We start from the raw sequence: 22,574 nt of genomic DNA, 5'->3' as shown, positions 1-22,574 counted from the left end.
ATAAAATCTGTACAAACTAGTGACAAACATGAGAATTCTGCCTCCATAGTCGAAAGACTAATATGTTTTTGACGAATTGATTTCCAGCCAATCAAACAATTGTCTAACATGATAGCTATACCCGATGTGGACTTTCTGGTGGTCACATCAGTAACAAAACTGGCATCAGCATATGCACTCAATACTAAATCATTGTTAGGTTCTAGATACAATGCATAATGCATCGTCATTTTCAGATATCTTAATATACGCTTTGCAGCCTGCCAATGTCTATCAGTTGGCTCTGCATTATATCTCGCTAATTGGTTTACTCCAAATGAAATATCGGGTTTCGACCAATTGCTTATATAAGATAGACTACCTATAAGAGACTGGTAGATCTCTTTACTAAATTTAGGACTTTGGATTTCACCTTGTTGAAAATCCTGTGCCATAGGTGTTTTAGCTGGCTTACATAGCTCCATGCCATAACGTTTCAACATTTGGCTTATTTTGCTAGATTGAGATATTTTATAACCTCTAGCTGTTTGATTGATATCTAAACCCAAATAATGCCTAATATTTCCCAAATTTCTGATCTTTAACAATATCTATGGCTTCCTTATCAGTTTTAGTTATTATGGCTATATCATCTGTAAACAATAACAAAAATGATACTACACCATTATTTTCTCTTTTAAAGAGACACTTATCCGCTACACCTTCATGAAAACCGATCCTATTTAGCTCTTTAACTATACATTGGTTCCATTCAAACCCTGATTGTCTCAAACCATAAAGGCTTTTGTTTAACTTCCAACAATCAGTGTGGTTTTGTGTTTCAACTCCTAAAGGCTTCTTCATATAGATAGTGTGTCTCAATGGAGCATGCAAGTATGCTGTCTCTACATCTATACGGTTAATGCTATATTTATGCTTAGCTGCCCACACTAGCATTGTTCGTAAAGTACTTGCTCGTAAACTAGGAGCAAAAACCTCATCAAAATCATTTTCGGTCTGAGAAAAACCTTGAGCTACAAGGCGAGCTTTATGGGTTACTGTGCCATCTATGCTTTTCTTAATTTTGTAAACCCATCTACAACCTATTAATTTTTCACCAGGTGGCAATTTCACAGTTTCATAAACACCTAACTTAGTTAAAGAATTAATTTCCTTACTCATTGCCTCCTTCCAAGCATTCTGCTCCTTTTCAGGATAAAGCTTGATATCCTCAAAACTTGAAGGTTCAATATTCACTTGGCAAACTACGGTTGCTTTATATCGATCAGGTGGATGCCTTTCCCTAGTTGATCTCCTAGGTAAAACAGGACTTACAACAGATTGTTCATCTGACTCCTCCTCTAAAACTGCATCCTCTAAACCTACTTCCTGTTCTTCCTCCTTGATAGAGAATTTTACATTATCTAAATCCTCAGGAATATCATCAGGAATATGATGCTCTATACTAACAGTATTCTTATCATGTCTATAATCTGCACGCTCTAGTTTATCCCATCCTTCGTGCTCTAGAAATTTAGCACTTGCACTACAGTAAACATGAGTAGTTCCTTGTGCCCAAAATCTAAAAGATCTATGATTTGATTCATAGCCAACGAAAAACATTTTTCTGGCTCTCTGTTGATCCTTTCTCCTTAAACTAGATGGAATATGTACCCAAGCTGGGGTTCCAAATGTGTGTAAGTAACTAAGATTTGGTTTCCTCCCATGCCATAAGGTGAATGGTATTTCTCCTGTAGAGGAATGAACCACGTTGTTTAACACATGGTTAGCACACATAACAGCCTCACCCCATAAATTTTCAGGCAAACCAGAATCTGCCAACATAGTTCTAGTCATGGCTTGTAATGTCTGACCTCGTCTTTCAATAAACGAATTGTGTTCTGGTCTGTACGGAGCAGACCGTTTATGTTGGATCCCTGCATCCTGCAAAAACTTTTCCAATCTATGGTTGGTAAATTCTGTACCATTATCAGTAACTAAGCCTTTAACTTTAAATTTCTGTTTCCTTTCTACAAAATGTAGCCAGTTGTTAATATGCTGGAATGTTTCACATTTTGTTTTCATTAGATAACAGAATCCGTATCTTGAATAATGGTCTACTAGGCTCAGAATATAGCAGGCACCTCCTATGCTAGGTTTCTTGGGTCCAATTAGGTCTATAAACACTACCTCTAATGGATTTGTGGTTTTAAAACCATTAACACGGTTTGCTGGTGTAACCCTACTTTTCTGCTGACTACAGGCATTGCAATTTAGATATTTACTACATGCTTGCAGTTTTATCCCTTCAGATAACTGAACTGTTTTCTTTAACATCCTGAAATTTAAATGCCCAAGTCTTCGGTGTAACAGATGAATACATTCATCATGTGGTTTAACATTCTTATAAACAGACTTAGACTTAGCCACCAATACTGGGTTATCCCTTAAAACAAATAAATCATTTTCTAAACTTGCAGTAACAACTTTGCCATCTTTCTCAATAAAGCATTTCTCATTTTTAAATGTTACTGTAAACCCAAATTTCAGTAATGATTTAACAGATAATAAATTGAATTTTAACCCAGGAATATATAACATAGGCAATGGTTCATTATTAAATGACCAACGAGCAACACCCTCTCCAGCTACCTCAACTTTCCAGCCATTTGCTAGTTTAACATGCTGGTTACTCTTCTCCATTTTAACAAAAATATTTCTATTTCTAGAAATTGATTGAGAAGCACCACTGTCAACAACCCAACAATCCTGGTTAACATCAGTAGTTGCACTGGATATAGCTAAATTACAACCCTTCTTGGGTCTAGTATTGTTCCTAACAGACATTTTCTTATTTTTACAATACTTAGCTATATGCCCTTTAGCCCCACAAGCAAAACAACGTTTTACAATATAGGCAGTTGAGTACATTTTTTCTTCTTCTTTTGGCTGTTGCACTCTCAACTGATCCCTTTCTTGTCTTCTTTTGGATTCTTCCAATAACCTACCGGTTATGCCAGCCAATGTCAGTTCATCTCTGGACAAAACCTCTAACGAAGAAACATAGTTGTCATAGCTATCATCCAATGAAGAAAGAATTATATAAACTTGTTGTAGTTCTGAGAAAACAAGTTCCTTTTCATGCAGCTCCTGGAAAATTCTGGTCATGGATTCCAAATGAGCTATCATATCTCCACCTTTAAGAAGATGTTGTTTAAATAATCTCCGTGTGAGATAAATATGAGCACCCACAGAGTCACGAACATATAGTCTCTTCAACTTGGTCCAACACCTAGCAGCAGACTCTTCGCCATGAATATGGACAAGCTGCTGGTCACCCAGTGTTAGTCCAATAATGCAAAGAGCTCGTTCATTGTCTCTGTTAAACTTGGCTATTTTCTTCTCATCTTCCTCATCAGCAGGATCCCATGCTGTTACATCCGGTGGATTATTAACTATATCCCACAGTCCTTCTCTACGCAGAAGTAGAATACATTTTGCAGACCAGGATACATAGTTTGTTCCATCCAGCCGGGTTATCATGGAAAAATTTGCTGCTTGTTCTAGTGCCATCTTCACTTGGATTGTTTATCACAAACACAGTTTGTTCTATTCACATTACCTCTCAGTTTGGCTTTTAACAATCTTAGTTAGTTATGGTTGGCTCTGGGCCCATAACCAATGTTAAGGTTATTGTTGTTGTGTTACCAACCAGCAGAGTAGATTGCACAGAGAAACGTTGCTGAGAGCAATGAATAAGAGTTAATACAAACTGGTTTATCAAAAGCTTACTTTATAGTAGAAAAACAGTTTCATAGTCTTTAAACAAATTCCAAGTCTTTGCCAGTAAATCAGTCCAGTAGTTACAGAATCTTCTTACTCAACAAACAGTAGTTGGTTAGAATAACAAACTCACTCTGGTTCACAAACCACGATGGTTGCAGATCCATCCAATGATAATTAGCAGATAACACCTCCTCTCAATGGTAGCTTATCATCACAGCTTCATCATCAATAGCAGCATCATAGCAGCAACCTCTCAACAGCATATCATAGCAGCAACTGAACACATTGCAGAAGCTTTGCTTAAATATTCTTACAACCAGTAATTATGTAATTACAGCATGACTCAGCATTAAAGCCACATAATACATTTTCAGCTTAAAGTAACAGTACACTTATATTGCCTGTACAACATAGTTAGGCTCAAACCATATCCTAACAAAAAACATGAAATTTGGGGAGAGATTTGAAAAAATGATAGCCTCTATATATAGAAAACAAAAAGCAAGTATATTAGTAAATGGAGACTCTACTAAATTCTTTGAAATAAATAAAGGAGAACGGCAGGGATGTCCACTCTCACCTTTATTGTTTATTTTAACATTGGAAAATTTACTTATAAGAATTAGGTCAAATAAAGGAATAAAAGGACTAAATGTAAAATGAGAAGAATATAAGGTCCAAGCATTTGCTGACAACCTTGTATTCTTCATAGAAGAGCCGTTAAAAACAGGACCAATTTTAATAAAAGAGATAGAAGAATTTGGAAAAGTGGCAGATTTAAAAATTAACAAAGATAAGATTAAAATGTTAACGAAAAATATAACAGCAAAACAAATAGAAGAATTAGTTAATCAATTAGGATTACAGGTGGTAAAAAAGGTGAAATATTTAGGTATAAATTTGGCAGCCAGAAGTGCAACCAGAAAGGAGAACAATTATGGAATATTGGTTCAAAAAATAAATGAAGATTTAGAAAAATGGGGGAAATTAAAATTATCTCTATTAGGGAAGATTGCAGCGATAAAAATGAACATACTGCCAAGACTCCTTTATTTATTTCAAACAATTCTGGTAAAATTAGATAAAAAATTCTTCAATAATTTGAATAGAATAACCACAAAATTTGTGTGGGAAGGGAAAAAACCAAGAATCAAATTAAGTATATTGCAGGACGATAGAACTAGAGGTGGATTCGGTTTACCAGCATGGGAAACATACTACAAAGTAACAAGTCTAACATGGATTAGAGAATGAGTGAATTTGGAAAATCAAAGACTATTAAAACCAGAAGGACATGATTTGATGATGGGGTGGCACGCCTTCTTATGGAACACCAGGAATAAAACATATAAAAACTTCAGTAATCATATACTAAGAGATTCACTAATCTGTACATGACAAGAAATTAAAAACAAACATTATATAAAAGTTCCCGGATGGTTATCCACAATGGAGGTGCAAATACACCCCAACACATTGGCACTACAAAAAATGATAAGATATAAGGAAATATTGGATTCCCAGGGAGTATTAAAAACACAAGAAGAACTTAGAGAACAAGGAATATTGATAGACTAGTGGCCCTATTTACTGATAAAAAAAGAAGATATAAAAAGAATCAAGAGAAAGGAGGAATTGAACTAAAACCGAACCGATTAGATAAACTGTTAGAAGCCAAGGAAGAAAAATTAATATCAAAAATTTACAAATACTTTTTGGAATTCGACTTAGCAGAGGAATTAGTAAAAGGACAAATGATAGCATGGGCAAGAAACATTGGACATAACATACAATTAGAAGACTGGGAAAATGCATGGGAAACCAATGACAAAATCAGTAGTATATAGAGAGAATCAGTATAAAATGTGGTATAGATGGTATCTGGCCCCTTCGAGGTTAGCGAAGATGTATCAGAACTTAAATTCAACTAGCTGGAAATGTAAACAAGCACAGGGCACATTCTTCCATGTCTGGTGGCTTTGCCCCAAAATTAGGAAATACTGGAGAAAAATAAAAACTTGGCTAACAGAAATAACAACAGAGGAAATAGAGCTGAAACCAGAAATTTTTCTATTAGGCATGATCAAAGGAAACCATAGCAAAGAAACAAAATATTTAATATTATACATAATTATGGCAGCCAGATTGGCATTAGCACAATATTGGAAAATGGATCAATTGCCAACAGATCATCTAGTAATCCAAAAAATTTACAATTGTGCAGAAATGGCTAAATTAACATTTGAGTTAAAAGACAAGGTAGATTCAAAATATTATACTGTATGGAATAGATGGTACGATTGGACAAGACAAAAGAAAGGAGAGTATATGTAAACTTCCACAAGAAAACAAGGAAACAAAATTAACAACAAGCACCGTCAGTAAGATAAATGATGTAATAAGTCACTTTCTATATATAGATATAGATATATATATATCTAGTTTGTTTCGTTTTGTATTGTTTTTCTATTTTATGGGGTGAATATAAATGTATTTTGTATGTACTTGATCTGATATTTTATCTTTTTATGTTTAATAAAGTTTGTTTTTTTTAAATAAATAAATAAATAAACAGAATGAAATTTAGCTGTGGAGAATCTCAACACCCACGTGAGCAACAGAGAGGATAGAGGCAAGAATGGTGGAAGGCTGGAGGCAGAAAGTCTTCTGTTATTGGGAAGAAGCCTATAGTTGAGACGCACCCAGCATGAATTCACCCTTGAGAGGTGGGTTTGCCTGGCTGGTTAAGCCACCTCAGCTCCATCCCAGAAGAGCCTAGCTAACTAAGGCACCATCACCAGCCTCCAGTTTACCTTGACAAGCGACTCCCGAATCCAGAGAGGCTGGTCACCTGTGTTGCTTTGCCTGTATCCAACACAGCTGCATCCATTTCATCGGCCTGCTGAGAGCAACTGGATCTGCCTGCCTACCTTGTTCCTTTGCCTAATTTTGGGTAAGTTGCTATTTTTTTTTATGCTTAAAAAAATAGTGAGTGTGATCACTGTTTTTTGATAGATGGTGTTGTGTAGGAAAGCTACTGAGGCCTTGGAAAGGATCAATCACATGCAACCTCTCTTGGTCCATTATTCCCAACATGTCCCATGACTCAATTGAGGGAGCTGAAAAGGATCAAGGGACATCCAGAGCTCTGTTGAAGGAACATGAGGGATGAAGCTGACTGAACATGAGCTACGGCAGGGTGTCAAACTCCATTTCATTGAGGGTCAGATCAGGTTTGTTGTTGCCCTTGGGGGGCCGGGGTGGGGGTGACTGGGTGGTTGCAGCTGCCTGGGTGGGCATGGCCAGTGTGGGCATGGGTGCTCAACATCCCTCATGTTGGGGGTGGGATCAGGGTGGGTGCCAGGCCCTGATCCACTGGCAAAGCCTCACCGATCCTCTTAGGTCACATGGCATTTCCTGGATTGCAGCAGGACATGGGCTGCCCTGGGCCCTGGGCAGCAAGTACCCGACACTTGAGTTCCCAGGGCACCGGGACTCTATACTGCCCAGCCCCACTTCCCTGAGGGGATGCCCAGGCCTGCTTGCCTCCTGATCCTGGCTGCTGCTGCTGCTGCTGCAAGGCAAGGCAGGAAGCAAAGCGGGGGTGGCCTGGCTGCAGGGACCCCAAAATACATGAGTGCATGGCATGTGGGTCAGCTCTGGAGCTGAGTTCAGGTGGGGCAGAGTGGGGAGGGGAGTCCTAGCTGCTTCCCTGTTCTCTGATCGTGATTCCCTGTTCTCAGTCACTCATGCCCTGGTCCTCTTGCATTTGAATTCACACAATGGGCTCTACCTAGGGCTTCCTTTGAAGAGCATTTGGAAGCTACAGCTGGTGCTGAATGAAGCAGGGTGGACAATGTTATCTATCCCTAGAATGGCTCATGTCATAGCCCTGTTTTACAAGCTGCATTGGTCTCTGCTTTGCATCCGTGTCCAACTGAAGATTTGGGTTATCAGATTGAAAGTCCTCCATGGCATCCTCTTTGAAATTATAAACAAATATTTTTGCAGTTTAACATTTATTATTAAGTTACAAGATAAAATACATTGACTTCTGACTCCCTCTGTGGAAGTAAAAAAAAAAAAGCATTAACATCAAACCACAACTTTTTGTTTTTCCATAATAACATAATATAGCCATTTCTAGAAAAAACATATCAATCGAATCGGTAAAACCCAAAATCAAAGTTTCATTTTTTTCCACCTCAACAACAAACTTCAGAAGCGGTTTCCATGTGGAAATAAAGGTACTTATATTCTTTCCTTTAACCAAAATGATCAATTTGGCCAATTCTGCCAACACCATCAGCTTCTGTAGCCATTCATCCATAGTGGGAATCTAAGGGTCCTTCCATTTTTGGGCGTATAATAGTCTTGCTGCTGTCAATATCTATAAGATCAAAATTTTTCTCCAAGTCTTTTTCCATTAAACCCAAAGGAAAAGTTTCTGGTTTCATTTTTATTTTCATTTGAAGAATATTCTGTATTATAATATGAATTTTACTCCAAATTTTCTTTGCTTTATCACAAGTCCACCATAAATGGTAAAAAGTTCCTTATTTCTTTTACACTTCCAACATTGATTTGAAATACCTTTATACATTCTGGATAATTTATCCGGTGTTAAATGCCAGCAATACATCATCTTATACAAAATTCTTTTAAATTATACTTTAGTGTAAATTTTAAACCTTTCATCCACATATTTTCCCATTTTCAAGCATCACATTATATCCAAAATTCCTTGCCCACTGAATCATACAATGTTTTATATGTTCCCTTTCCATATTCAAATTCAATAACATTTTATATATCTTAGTAATAATATCACTACAGCACAGTAAAATTTCCAATTCATTCTTAGCAAAATCAAACCCACAACTCTTTTTATTTGATTTAACCTTTTCTTTCAGTTGTTGATATGTAAACCAATGGCAAACATAACCTTCTAATTCAAGTTCTTCCCTCAACTTTAATATATCTTCACCAGAGTTGAAAGATAATATTTTACCATACGTCCAGCAGTCTGACTTCGCCACCATTTCTTTTCTTAAAAAAGCTTATTGGGGGGACACCCAAAGAGGCAACTTTGAATAGAACCTTGTTTTATATTTATTCCAAACTCTTAGTATGACACATCTAGTGATCATTAAAATCAACATTAAGTTGATTATCATAAATAACCATGCCATCCAAATCTTAATTCATGGCCCTCTAATTCAAGTAGACTCTTATTCACCCACTCTTTTAACCAGGCCAGACAACTTGCCTCAAAATACAATTTCAGATCTGGTAACCTTTTTCCTTAGCATCTTGCAGTAATTTGTATCTAATTCTTGTTTTTTTCCTTTGCCATATAAACTTAGAAATATCCAAAATAATAAACACATCTTTGACAACAAGTTTTCCTTCCATACAGGGCACTGGGCCTCACTAACAATACTTTGAAAACATGAAAAACAAAAAACTGACCACGGGAATATTTTAAGCAGTTGCAGAACTTGATAAGGAATTCTTTTATGGACAAATTCCACCTTCACGTCATTATTTGTTAGAAATCTTATCACATTCTAAACACACCACAAAGAGAGATAAAAATGAGGCCAATCCTTGCTTTAGTTAGAAATTCTTGTTTCTTACTATATTTTCCCTACAATTCAGATCTGGCCTCAGCAGAATAATGTAGCATTTGGGGGAAAAGATACAAGCCAAGACAGCAGCTCCAGAGGCCAAAATGGAGAATATCTCCACGGCCACCATGGACTTCCCTTTGGTGCTCAGGTAGGTAGGAAGGAAGGAGATCCAAACACTGCAAAAGACCAGCATGCTAAAAGTAATGAACTTGGCTTCATTAAAACTATCAGGCAATTTCCTAGCTAGAAATGCCACTGTGAAACTGACTAGGGCCAAAAGTCCTAGGTAAGAGAGGACACCGTAAAACATTACAGCTGAGCCTTGCTTACATTCCAAGATGGTCTCTCCAAACAAGGAGTGGAAGTCCAAGTTTAGAAATGGGGGAGAGGTTCCCAGCCAGGTGGCACAAAGGACTGCTTGGATCAGGGGACAGGCTAGGACAATGGAGTTGGTCAGTGGTTTTCCTAAGAGTTTCCTTGTCTTGTTCCCTGGTTTGGTAGCCATGAAGGCAAGAACCACCATAACAGTTTTTGCCAAGACAGAGGAAACTGCAAGGGCAAAGAGAATGGCAAAGGCAGGTTGTTGGAAGAGACAAGTAATCTTCTCTGGCTGACCAATGAAGAGGAAGGAGCAGAGGAAGCAGAGCAGGAGGGAGACCAGGAGAATGTAACTTAGATCTCGGTTGTTGGCCTTAACAATTGGTGTGTTATGATGTTTATAGAAAATCACCAGAACTGCAGAAGTGATCACAGACAGGAAAAAAGCAAGAAAAACTAAAATGTATCCCAGGGTGTCTTGATAGGCAAGGAAGTGGATCTTCTTGGCAATGCATTGGTCCTTGTCCTTGTTGGGAAATTGGTCTTCTGGGCAGGGGTCACAGTGAGCTGCATCTGAAATCAAAAGTCTTTGTCTAAGGATTTCTTGAGCATCTTCCATACACATTTTCCCTCCTGAAAAAGTGAGACGTGTGTTGCTTTTCTGCTGTTGACCCTCCTACAAAGGGAGTAATGAAACAATCCCTTGTGCTATTTATGGGGCATCAAAAAGAGCAAATCATCCTTCATTTATGATGATCCTGGGGATAGATTAGCCAGAGACAAGGATTTATTCAGTTCCAGCTATCCATTCACTATGTACTTCCATGAGTAATGTGGCTTTCAGTCTGAGATTCCTGCCTGCTTTTTCCACCATTTTATAATTGAACACAAAGAAGAACAGCAGATCTGTTATCCAGAAATGTTGCTGCTTTGTTTTGAGTACATTATTCCTGCCTTAACATCTCTGCTTTGTACTTCAAGTCTGTTCATTCCTGACATCCGGTTGTAATTCTGGTGCCTTCAGAAACCTGATCCGTAAACTCCGTGGTCAGCTCAGACCTCTCGTTATTGGAGGGTCCAAATCGGGACCATAGCCACCCTGGAGGGGTGACGAAGCAAAGGGGGACAGCCTAGCAGGTAGAGGGGAGCCGCGTCTCTCTTCCCTGACTAGGAAAGCCCACTCCACCAATGACAGGGAGCAGTGGCAGCAAACATGGCTGCCATGAAGCCGAAGATGACCTGAATACCCAGGACTGAGCAGGAGCAGAGAAAGTGGTTGGTTGGCTGGATCTTGGTCATATCATGTGGAATACAAATATAATGTCACTCGGGGGGGGGGGTTATATAAAGTTCTTTTTGCAGATGCGGGCAGTTGGCAACTGAAGACGTTAGAAACACTGTTGGATGAAGGGATTAATCTAACTTGGTTACAGTATAATCAACTTCAATTGAGATGGAAAGAGGACCAAAAAATTGGTATAATGTTGCATGAGGAAGAATTGGTTAGACATATAAAAGAGAAAGGTCCAATGCATATTAAAAGGCTTTATAATGTTTTGTTAGAAAGAGATTCAGAAACTGAATTGGTTAAAGATTGTATGATTAAGTGGGCACAAAATTTTGCAGAGCCAGTGATGTTGGAAACATGGGAAAAAATTTGGGTTCAGAATGTTAAATTTACACAGTCGCAGAATTTGAGGGAAAATTTTTATAAAATGTTTTATAGATGGCATTTAGATCCTAAGAAATTGTCGTGTATGTACCCTAATGTTCAGCCAAAATGTTGGAGATGTGACTGCTTAGATGCTACATATTATCATGTTTGGTGGACTTGTAAGAAAGTTAAGGCTTTTTGGATAAAAATTTGGTGGGTCATGCAGAATGTTTTGAAGAAAAAAATTCAATTTTCTCCACAATTGTTTTTACTGGGTATAGTCAAGGGTTTTACATTGGGTGAAACAAAGTTGATATTGTATATGATAACAGCAGTGAGATTATTGATAGGTAAATACTGGAAAAATGAAGCTTTGCCCACTATCGAGGAATGGACTTTGAAGATGGCCGGCTTTGCAGAGATGGCGAAGATTTCAGCATATCTAAAAGATTGCTCACAAGAGACTTATGAATGGGAATGGAAAAAGTGGATAGATTATGTGCAGAACAAATATCAAACTAGGAAGTATCAAATAGCTTTTCACTGAAGGTGTTATATAAAGATAGAAATATTTGAATTTTGTGAAGATGAAAAATTATATGGGGGATGGAGGGGTTCAAGTTTTATAAAAAGGGGATTTTGATGGGATTATATTCTGTGGAAGTCCGGGGGGGAGGGGAGGGTTAGGGGGGCGTTGGGAGGGTTAGGGAGGTCGGGGAGCTTGGGGTGGGTTGGGGGGGGAAATGGGGTGAAAATGTAATTGTAAAACTTTTGCAATAAAAAGAAAGTGAGTGGCTTGTGAACTGCGCAAAAGAATAATTTCCTTTGAAAATATCCCCAAGAAATATGAGGGGGAAGAATACTGGAACTATTTGCTAGTTGCGGAATAAGCACATTTACACACACACACACACACACACACACACACACACACACACACACGTCTTCTTAAGTTTTCGCGGGTGTGTATATGCAAAAAATTAAAATCTCTGGTGTTTTCCCACGTCATGTTAAATAAGTTAGTTAAAATGTTTAAAATTCTGGTTAAAATCCTAGCTTAAAATCTTCCAAAAATCCTTATAGAGCACTCTGCAAGGTCCTTTAAAACCTTAGCTAAAATCCTACCAGTACCTTACAAGTTTTTCTTTCTGGCAACGTTTCGACAGGCTCACAACCCTCTCATCTTCAGGCTCTTGTTTAGTTTAGAAGCTATGGGTGTGTTGCGAGGTCGGAGCTGTCGCTTTTCTATGTTTGCTGCTACTGACATTTTTTTTTAATTTGATTTATATGCCGCCCTTCTCCGAAGACTCAGGGCGGCTTACAATGTGCTTAGCAATAGCCTTCATCCTTTTGTATATTTATACAAAGTCAGCTTATTGCCCCCACAACTGGGTCCTCAATTTACCTACCTTAGAAAGGATGGAAGGCTGAGTCAACCTTGAGCCTTGGCGAGATTTGAACCCTGCAGTAATTGCAGGCAGCTGGTCTTAATAACCAGCTTAATAACAGGGTGCCTTAAACCCCTGTACTACCAAGGCTCTTTCATATGCTGGTTAGCCTGTAACTCTGTATCCTGATTGGAGGACAGCAGTTTTTCTTCCTGCTTCCCCATCCTGGCTGTTTGGCTACGTGTTACAGGCCCAGCTTTCTCAGGTTCTCTGTTATTATCTGTCTGCTGTAGAGGGGAAAAGATTCTGGTAGGCATCCCAGCACCCTTGATTGTTAGTCGAGATCTCAGCCTGTCTTCTGGCTCGATCCTCTCTCTCTCCCTATTGCTAGCCACCCTCTGCAGAGCGGGAAGAATTCTGGCAGGCCTTACAACACCACTGGTTGCTTGTTGGAATCTCTGCCTCTCTTCTGATGTTAACACTCAAGTTTCTCTCAGTGCAGGTCCCCAAATACTTGATAACCTAGAGGCGTCGTCTCGTCTGTTCATATTCTGCGGCCTCTTTTCAATTTTGATGGCCTCCCTGATTATTCTTTTGTTGAAATGTTCCTCTTTCGCCACTGTTCTGGTTTTTTATTAAAATCAATATTGTGTCCCGTGGCCTTCATGTGTTGTACCAAAGAAGAATAATCTTCTTTCCTCACTGCATTTTTATGTTCTTCTAAACGTACACTTATTCGTCTATTTGTCTGTACAATATAAGATGACAGGAGGTGCATGGCACTTCGTATATCCCCTGGTTTTCCAACTCAATTTTATCCTTAGGGTTTCTCACCATCATCAATATTTTTCTATCTGTACGGAAAACTTTTAAGGTACTGGTAGGATTTTAGCTAAGGTTTTAAAGGACCTTGCAGACTGCTCTGTAAGGATTTTTGGAAGATTTTAAGCTAGGATTTTAACCAGAATTTTAAACATTTTAACTAACTTATTTAACATGATGCAGGAAAACACCCGAGATTTTAATTTTTTGCGTATATATATATATATATATATATATATATATATATATATATATGCTATAATATTTAAGAAGAGAAACATTTTAAAGAAAACTAAATTAAAAATTGAACTCTCAAAGTGAAGACGTGGTATTTTTTTAAAGAAATATATACTGGGATTTGATCTGGAAATTGTTTATATTTTATGACCATCAAATTTTATTACTATTTCTTTGCCCACCTACTGGATTTACAATCTAAAATAATTAAAATTGGATTATCAGCACTATGCAGAGAGGCAATATGAAGCTGAATCATGAGCGCCATCTGCTGCTAAGTGGAGAACTGTGCATGGGAATTTTTATCTTTGTTGGATTATAAGGATTTACTTTAAACTTACTTTAAACTTCAAAATACAAAACTGTTGAACAAATAAAAGTGATTGGAAGGGACATGGCTAACCCCCTGAATGTTTTTTTTTAATTGGACTGACTGTAAAATGGAAATAAGTGGAGATAAGGATATGGAGCTGACATACCAAGACATTAAGGATTCAATAAAAGAACAACGTAAGGAGATGATGGAAATATCTGGCTGTATGGATTGTATAGAGCAAAAACTGGAAAATATAATGCAAGGAGTAACAAGTAAAGACCAGGACAATGAGGAAAGAATGGAAATATCTGAAAAAGAGGAGGAGACTGCAGAATTGGGAAATCAGAAAGAAGATAATACCAAGAAGATATTAGTAAAATTGATAGTGAAAAAGGGATTAGAGCAGAAAGAAAACATTTTAGAAGATGTGAAAAGGGAATGGGAGAAACAGGAAGATAGCGGGGGAGGAGAAAAAGGGGTTAGAATAAGAAGTCATAGAACAAAAACACAGGGGAAAAGGATGTGAGGAGAGAAAGCTAGAAGTCAGAGTCAAAACACAGACATAAGCGTAGATGGAATAAATGATCTAAAAGAAGTGTGGGAGGCAACCTAAAAAAAAAAAAAAGATTAAAAATTTGGATGAGGGTGAAAGATGTGGGATAAAGTAGAATGAAAAGAAAAGGAGTGTGAAGTAAAATCTTTTATGAAAATACTTTAATAATGTGTATGAATACTAAAATCATATAACTTGGATAATTGTCTATATGTGGTGTAAGAGATAAAAATTATCTCTGTATAATGTAGTAACGTAATGAATATAAGAAATGAAGGATTGGAGATAATATTATGTATATTAAAATGTGATTATTAACAAAAAGCTAGAGAAAGATCATGATTGATATATTGGAATATTGAATAATGAAAAAAGGAAAGATCTTTGATTATTAGAATGATAGGAGAAAGGGGAAAAAAGAGAGCTAAAATAGAAGTAGAAATATGAGGGGGAAATAGTAAAAACAGATATTAAGATGATATGAAGTATGATAGAATTATGAGAAGGTTAAGAGTTGAAAGATGACAGTAGAAACTATGTTAGTAAAATGAAAAATGAAAATGGACTGTAATTATTAAGAATATTGTTATGATTATTTATATTGAAATGTATGAAACCCAGGAATCAAACCATTCATGAAATGAGTTGTGTAAAAATAAAAAACTTTTAAAACATCTGTCCATTCCTTCCTCCTGCTCTATCGAAGAGACATAAATAGATGGAAGTCCGCTTTCTCTGGCAGGTCTATTTCCTCAGAGTTTGGGGGAGATGATGGAAGAAGCACCGTCTAAATGACCAAATAAAAGCTTGGACCACATGCCCCACTTCCTCAGGAAAAGACTGGAAGTTGGTTTCCCAATTGGATGTATAAGTAGAAGCAGAAATGGAAGTTGGGGATTGATAAATTGTGCTCCCAAACTATTCTTGCTGAGGATCGAGAAAGGTGGCCTCTGTGGCCAGGGCAGTTTAGATCAATAGAAAGGTTCTATTGGAAAGTGTAGGTGCATGTCAATTGTATGAAATATGATACAATAACAAAAATATATTGATTTAATGAATGTCTTCCTTGATTCCGGAAGATTAACATTTGAAGTCTTGTCTACCTGTCTGATTAGAAATGGTCCCTTCTGGACAAGGGTCACATTGGTAGCAGCAAACCTGCTTGCCCTCTGGAACTCTTCTCCTCTCTCCTGCATGGCACCTCTTCCTTCCACACCTGGCAATGGGGATGGTCTGAAAGATCAGTATTTGAAATTACTTAAGCAATGAACCTGCTACATTCATTCTTTTCCCCATTCCTACTTCTATGTTCAGATACTCTTCTAAAGAGATACACTGCCGCTGTCTATCAGAAATATGGAACAGCTCCTGAGGGATTCAAGCCACTGGCACCACTGACACACCCATGGATGGGGGAGATTAGAACTGGGGTTTCATCCTGCAGAGGAAGGCTTGTGACTGAACCACAGCATTTCTAAAAGAAAGAACCAGGAGGATTCAACTGAGTGACAATGGTCCATGGAAATCACTGTTGCTTGCTGTAATTGCATCCTGTATTTCAAGCAGATGTTGTTCCCAAGCCTAACCCTTCATGGAATGACACAAATCAGACCTCAAAGGTGTTACATGCAAAGCAGATTTTCCACCAAATGACTGCCATGATTTCTAACTCAATTGATTATTTTTCCAGTTGGAAAGTTGTCCTGCATCTCAGGAAGAGAATGAATTTACAACATTTCCTTCCAGCTTACCTTTGTGGCCCAGATGATTCCATCAGAATTAATGGTGAAATCCTGGCCTGGGGAAGCTTCAGGATTAACTTGCCCAACTTTCATGGGGACAAAAGATTGATTGGGGAGGAAAAGCCAATTGAGAAGATCAAAACGAGCAGATCCCAGTCCATCTTCTGAGAAGGAGACTTCATCTCCAGCACTGTTGTTGAACTGCACGTTGCTCAAATAGGGAAGAATCTGAAATAAAAGAGACCTTTAGAAATAAGTGTATGTGGGCTACAGCTACAAATGAGACATTGTGGTTTTTATCACAACATGATTGCCATTTTGAGAAAATGGGTTTATATTTGAGAAGTTAGGTCCATCTCTAGTGATCTGAGGAGTCTGGGTGTTGAACTATAAAAGTAGGTTTTCCCTTTGTCACTGGGCACAGTATCCAACTAGTATTTCACCAAACCAGAAGAATTTTAGTTCCACAATCTAACTTTAATCTTAGGCTTTTCCTCTTGTGATACTTGGCTATATGCAATTTCCAATAGTTCCTTTGGCCCGAGGCCTTTTTAACTGAAAAATGAATGTTTGAAATGAATAAATTATTTATATCAGAACCATGGAAAATTCCACTGATTTTCTCTGGCTCATTGTCAAAGGCAGCAGAATGCAGGAACCAGGTTTGATCTACTAGGCTATGTGGAAGGGAACATCTGAACTGGTTGGTCTCTTCACTGAGAGGTCCAACATTTCAGCCTTTGACACAGAAAATTCTGATGAATTTCAGACCAGGAGTCCATTAGGACCACTTTGAATCTTGCTGTCTGCTGTGGTTGTCATAGAGAGAATCACAGTATTGGAAGGGACATTGGAGGTCGTCTAGTCCAACCCCCTGCTCAAGCAACAGACCCTCTACAATTTTAGACAAGTGGCTATCCTGTCTCTTCTTAAATGAGTCCAGCAATGGGGCACCCATGACTTCTAAAGGTAAACTGTTCCTTAAGAAATTTCTCCTTAGTTCTAGGTTGCTTCTCTCCTTGATTAGTTTCCATTGTTAATCAGAAGATCTTTTCTCACAGCAAGCTGAGAAGCCCAACAAATCGTAAACTAAAAAAAGAGCCGGGTGTCAGATGAATTGGAATGGAAGTACACAGACATTTTATCAGTAACTGAAGAAATTCATATGGGGAGCTTCCAATCTAAGCATCTCTGGACTGAGTCAAAAGCTCTAGAAATTACCTGCCATGACTGGACATCTGAGATCCTCTTTCCAAGCCTCATCATGGTTGGTCGAACTCTGGATCCATGCATTGCATGTAAAGCATGTGCCAGAGCATAAACAGCATTGTAGATATTGTAACTTTCTCCTGTCATTCTTTTTTCAAAAGTGTAATTGGGCAGATTCTGCAGATTCTCCTTTCCTGTACATTGTTTTTCCCCCTTTGATGGGATCTTTCCTGATTTATGGATCTTGCAGCCAAAGACTCTTTCCCACCATGGAGGGAGAAAGACATCTCCTTGGGGGCTCAAGGGGTCTAAAGTCAGGAGGAAGTGGCTGAATTCAGACACATCTCTGGAGTGGTCCCTAAAATGCAAGACCCCATGCAAACGCTTTATAAATTGCAATGAGTATTCAGATTCTTCCACACCAAGTTTCCAATGGGAAGTGAAGATACAAACTTTTCTAAATGATATTTTCAAGGTATCTTCAAATAACTGTACCACCCCTATTACAGTGAGAGTAACAGCTAAGTCGGCATACAGAATAAAGACTTCTGCTTTAGACCAGGTGCGGAAATAGAGAACAAAATTTTTCTGAGTGAGTTTAACATTATCCAATTTCAGCATTAGAGTGAAGGCCAGGCAGATCTCCTTCTCCTGGAGCATTGGTGTCAGAGTTGAGATGAAATGTTCTCCTCTGTCATCTTCAGGGGCCAGAAGACCAACCCAGTTCCACTGGAAATACAGGAGCAGTTGGACTAAACCCACATACTGAGGAGATTCCTTGGGATTAATCCGGAAGAAGGAAGGATAAACTCTTCTCTCTCCCTGAGAGAACTCAAAGCCAACACCGAGCTGGAGAAAAAGATAAAGTAAAAGTTTTATGTTGATTTTAGTAATGACCATTGTGTGGTTGATAGCCCTCCAGTCAGGCTGACTCACTTTGACTGGCAAACTTTATCTTCTTCCCTTCTTAGCCATTTTTATTGGTTGTCAGAAGACAAGAGAAGAAACCAACAACCTGATACAGAGAATAGATGGCACTAAAATGATGGCTACCCTTTAATAAAGAATAATCTAAGAGTCACAAACTCATTATATGCCCTCCCTAATTTTAGTTTCCTCTTTGGCTTCTCTGTGTGTATTTTAATCTTTGTCTATTCCATAGTGTATCCAATGGAGCTCACTTACCTGTGGAACCTTAAAGATGCTGAAGATGGAGGCCATCAGCCTTGAGGACCTGGCACTGAGACCACCAATGACAGACAGCAGAGTGCCCTGCAGGTGACATTTGTACCCTGGAACTACTAGGCCTTGTGAGGAGAGCATGGAGAAGCTATTTAAGGAAATATCCATCTCCCTCTGGGAATGGCGGTAGATGTGGAAGCCAAGGGTGATGTTGGGGAGCAGAAGAAAATCTTTATTGATCTCAGAGACAGCAAACATCAATGCAAGGAACTGCTGGTAGTTACCAGGTATGAATCTGTAGTGAGAAAAACATTGGAGAACATTACAGGAAAGCTTCTGCATTGCTGTAGAATTCGCTTCACATTTTTGGGGGGACTTTTAAGGGCAGAAACTCCCAAATTTCTTTGGGTTTGGGTTTTTTTCAAAGGATTTCCCTTGGCTGAACTTGGATGACTTTGTGAGAAAGGAGACAAGCCTTTCCATAGATATCATGGACTGGTTTATGCTCTCTATCATCCCTGCCATATTGACTTTGCTCCAGTGGCTGAAATCCTTTCCAACTGCTCCCCTTTCCCCATAATTATTTAAGGTCTCTCTTGGAGCAGCTTCTACAGGTGTGGTAAAGATTGCTGAGCACAGGACTACAGTGGGGTCACCTCATAGATTTACTAAAGGCCATTATTCATCAGCAATGCTGATTCCAACACTGAGGGGCATTTTCTGTAACTCCTGAACACTGGAAGAGGATTGAGCTTCTTTTTGAGTTCTCGACAACAAGTTACTTTACAGATTAATATTATAATTCAACTTCTTCACTAGGCCAGGACAGCTTCCCTCTTCATTTTTGTTGTATTATCATCTTCCTGATGAAGAGATTGAGAATTCCAGCTTATTTGAAGAGCTTGTTATTTTATTGAGAAAAGTGCATGTGCACTACATCAGGACAGTACAAATACTAGAAGAAGTATTTCTAAAAACAGTCCCCAAATTTAAAGCAAAGGAAATAATTATCTGCATGTTTCCTTTCCAGTTGAGACTTACACATTCTGTAGATGACGATTCACTTTATTAAATTCTTGGACAGGAGACTTATAAATGGTTCCGAAGGGCAAATTCCCACCAATAATGAGATCACCAGGCCTACAGTAGTTTTTCTCTAAGTCGATATAATCTCTGAGCACACATACAGTTTGCAGCCTCTTCGCTGTAGTTGGAGCCAGGAGCCAGAAGAGCAGCAGAAGCATTAGCATCAGCAGTAGCATGACTCCTGCCCAGTCATTCTTATCACCTCCCCTTCTAGAACAGAACACAAGGTTTATGCAGAAACTGATTTGAAGGTTGTTCCTGAGATCTCACTGGAACTTTAGCAGATCAGACACCACCTGTGCCACCTGGATGGCACCAGGACAAATTTATAACAACCATGCTTCCTCTTACCTGTGTTTAGGCTGTGACCATAGAGGAAACAAAGGCACGGGAGTCTCTTCAAACCCAGGAGTGAGCTCTTTGCAAGGCAGTCTAAGGTGACATTTCTGCCCCCCATCTGGTGAACTCAGAGATAATTTTTAAAGCAAATTTTATCTTGGAAGATTTTTGTGCCTAGAAATCCTCAGGGGATACATGAAGAATGGCTGTTCTTCTGATAATTGCAGGGAAGAGCCATTGTCCTATCCCCTTAGCAATAGCTTCTCTTCATGCAGCAGAATGGAAAACATGTTTGTGTCTCTTCTCGTAATTCACAGAGCAGATGGAGTCATGGGGAAGTTTTGTATTTGACTCATATGAAAATGACCCTTTGGCTTGCGTCCTAGTTTGCTCAGATCATAGGAGGGCTACTTGGGAACAATGACACTAGGCAGAAATGTAATTTGAGGAAGTATCTCAGCATATTAACTGCTATTTTTTTGGCAAGACTTGAAAATTTCTGTTGTTGTAGCCTAAGGGTAGGAATTGTCATCAAGGTGTCTCTTATGGTGTTTTGGGGTGCTGCTCCCCAATTTCCCAGGTCTGAAATTCTTTTCTTGAGGATTCATTCGCAGGACCAAATGGGATCATTACTACTGTACCAGCCTTCCTGCTGCCCAGCAACCTCAGTGTCTGAGCCTCTTGAGGGCATTTCACAGTTGACTGTGGGGTTTCACAGAGTTATGGTCTTGAGAGAGGTCAATTTGCCATCTCTGGGGCTGGCCTTAGAGGCATTTCAACATGGCCACCATCCTTCTTGGTTCAACTCAAAACAGATCACTTCCAACGTGATCTGAGGAGGAGCTATCCTTGTCCCCTTTGTCCTGGCCAGATCATGGCCTGATGACTTTGAGATTCTTTTATGCTGCCCCTCTCTGCAGGGAGGCTGGATCTCTTTGACCAGTCCACTCTTAGTGGGGTTCCAAAGGGAACTGAGGATTATACCCCAGGCTCTGCTGCATGGTCCTTCTGAGGCCTTGGCCACTACCTGGAATAGGAAAGCTACTGAGTCCTTGGATAGGATCACTCGCATGAAACCTCTCTTGGTCCATTGTTCCATGATTCAACTGAGGGAGCTGAAAAGAATCAAGACCCATTCAGAGCTCTGTTTTGGAAACATGAGGGATGAAGCTGACTGAACATGAGCTAGATCAGGGGTGTCAAAGTTCATTTCATTGAGGGTCACATCAGGATTGTTGTTGCCCTCGGAGGGCTGGGGTGGGAGTTACTGGGTGGTTGCAGCTGCCTGGGTGGGCATGGCCAGTGTGGGCATGGCCAGCTCAATGTGTTTCATGTTGGGGGTGGGATTAGAGTGGGCGCTAGGCCCTGATCCACTGGAGGAGCCTCACCGATCCTCTCAGGCCACGTGGGCAGGTCCTGGACAGTAGCATGAGCTGCCTGGGACCCTGGGCAGCAGGTACCCAACCCTTGAGTTCCCAGGGCACCGGGACTCTACTGCCCAGCCCCACTTCCCTGAGGGGATGTCCAGGCCTGCTTGCCTCCTGATCCTGGCTGCTGCTGGTGGTGGTGCCAATGCTGCAAGGCAAGGCAGGAAGGAAACCGGGGTGGCCTGGCTGTGGGGCCCCAAGATACAAGCAGTGTGTGTGGGTCAGCTCTGGAGCTTTGCTCGTGTGCGGAAGAGTGGGGAGGGGAGTCCCAGCTGCTTCTTGGGGATCGTGATTCCCCATTCTCAGTCACTCATGCCCTGGTCATCTTGCATTTGAATTCACACAATGGGCTCTACATAGGGCTACCTTTGAAGAGGATTTGGAAGCTACAGCTGGTGCTGAATGAAGCAGGGTGGAAAATGTTATCTACCCCTAGTATGGAACATGTAATATCCCAGTTTTACAAGCTGCATTGGTTTCCGCTTTGCATCCATGCCCAACTCAAGGTTTGGGTTATCACATTAAAAGTCCTCCATGGCATCCTCTTTGAAATAATAAACACATCTTTCTGCAGTTTAACATTTTTTATTAGGTTATAAGATAAAATACAAAAGTAAATAGGAAGACACAGTGGGGGAGGGGGAGGGGGAGTGAAAGGTGAGGAGAAATTGGGGAAAAGAAAAGAAGAAACATGGACTTCCGACTCCCTCTGGTGCAGTAAAAAAGAAGCATTAACATCAAACCACAACTCTTTGTTTTTCCATAATAATATTATTTATTTATTTATTTATTTATTTATTTATTTATTTATTTATTTAAATTTTTATACCGCCCCCTCTCCCGAAGGACTCGGGGCGGTGAACAGTCAAGATTAAGAAACATCGAATACAAACATTAAAATGC

The sequence above is a fragment of the Pituophis catenifer genome, unplaced genomic scaffold (genome assembly GCF_029215685.1).
Source record: "Pituophis catenifer annectens isolate HBS135680 unplaced genomic scaffold, rPitCat1.0.hap2 SCAF_1, whole genome shotgun sequence".
Classification (NCBI taxonomy): Eukaryota; Metazoa; Chordata; class Lepidosauria; order Squamata; family Colubridae; genus Pituophis; species Pituophis catenifer.
Note: the sequence above shows the minus strand (reverse complement) of the source record.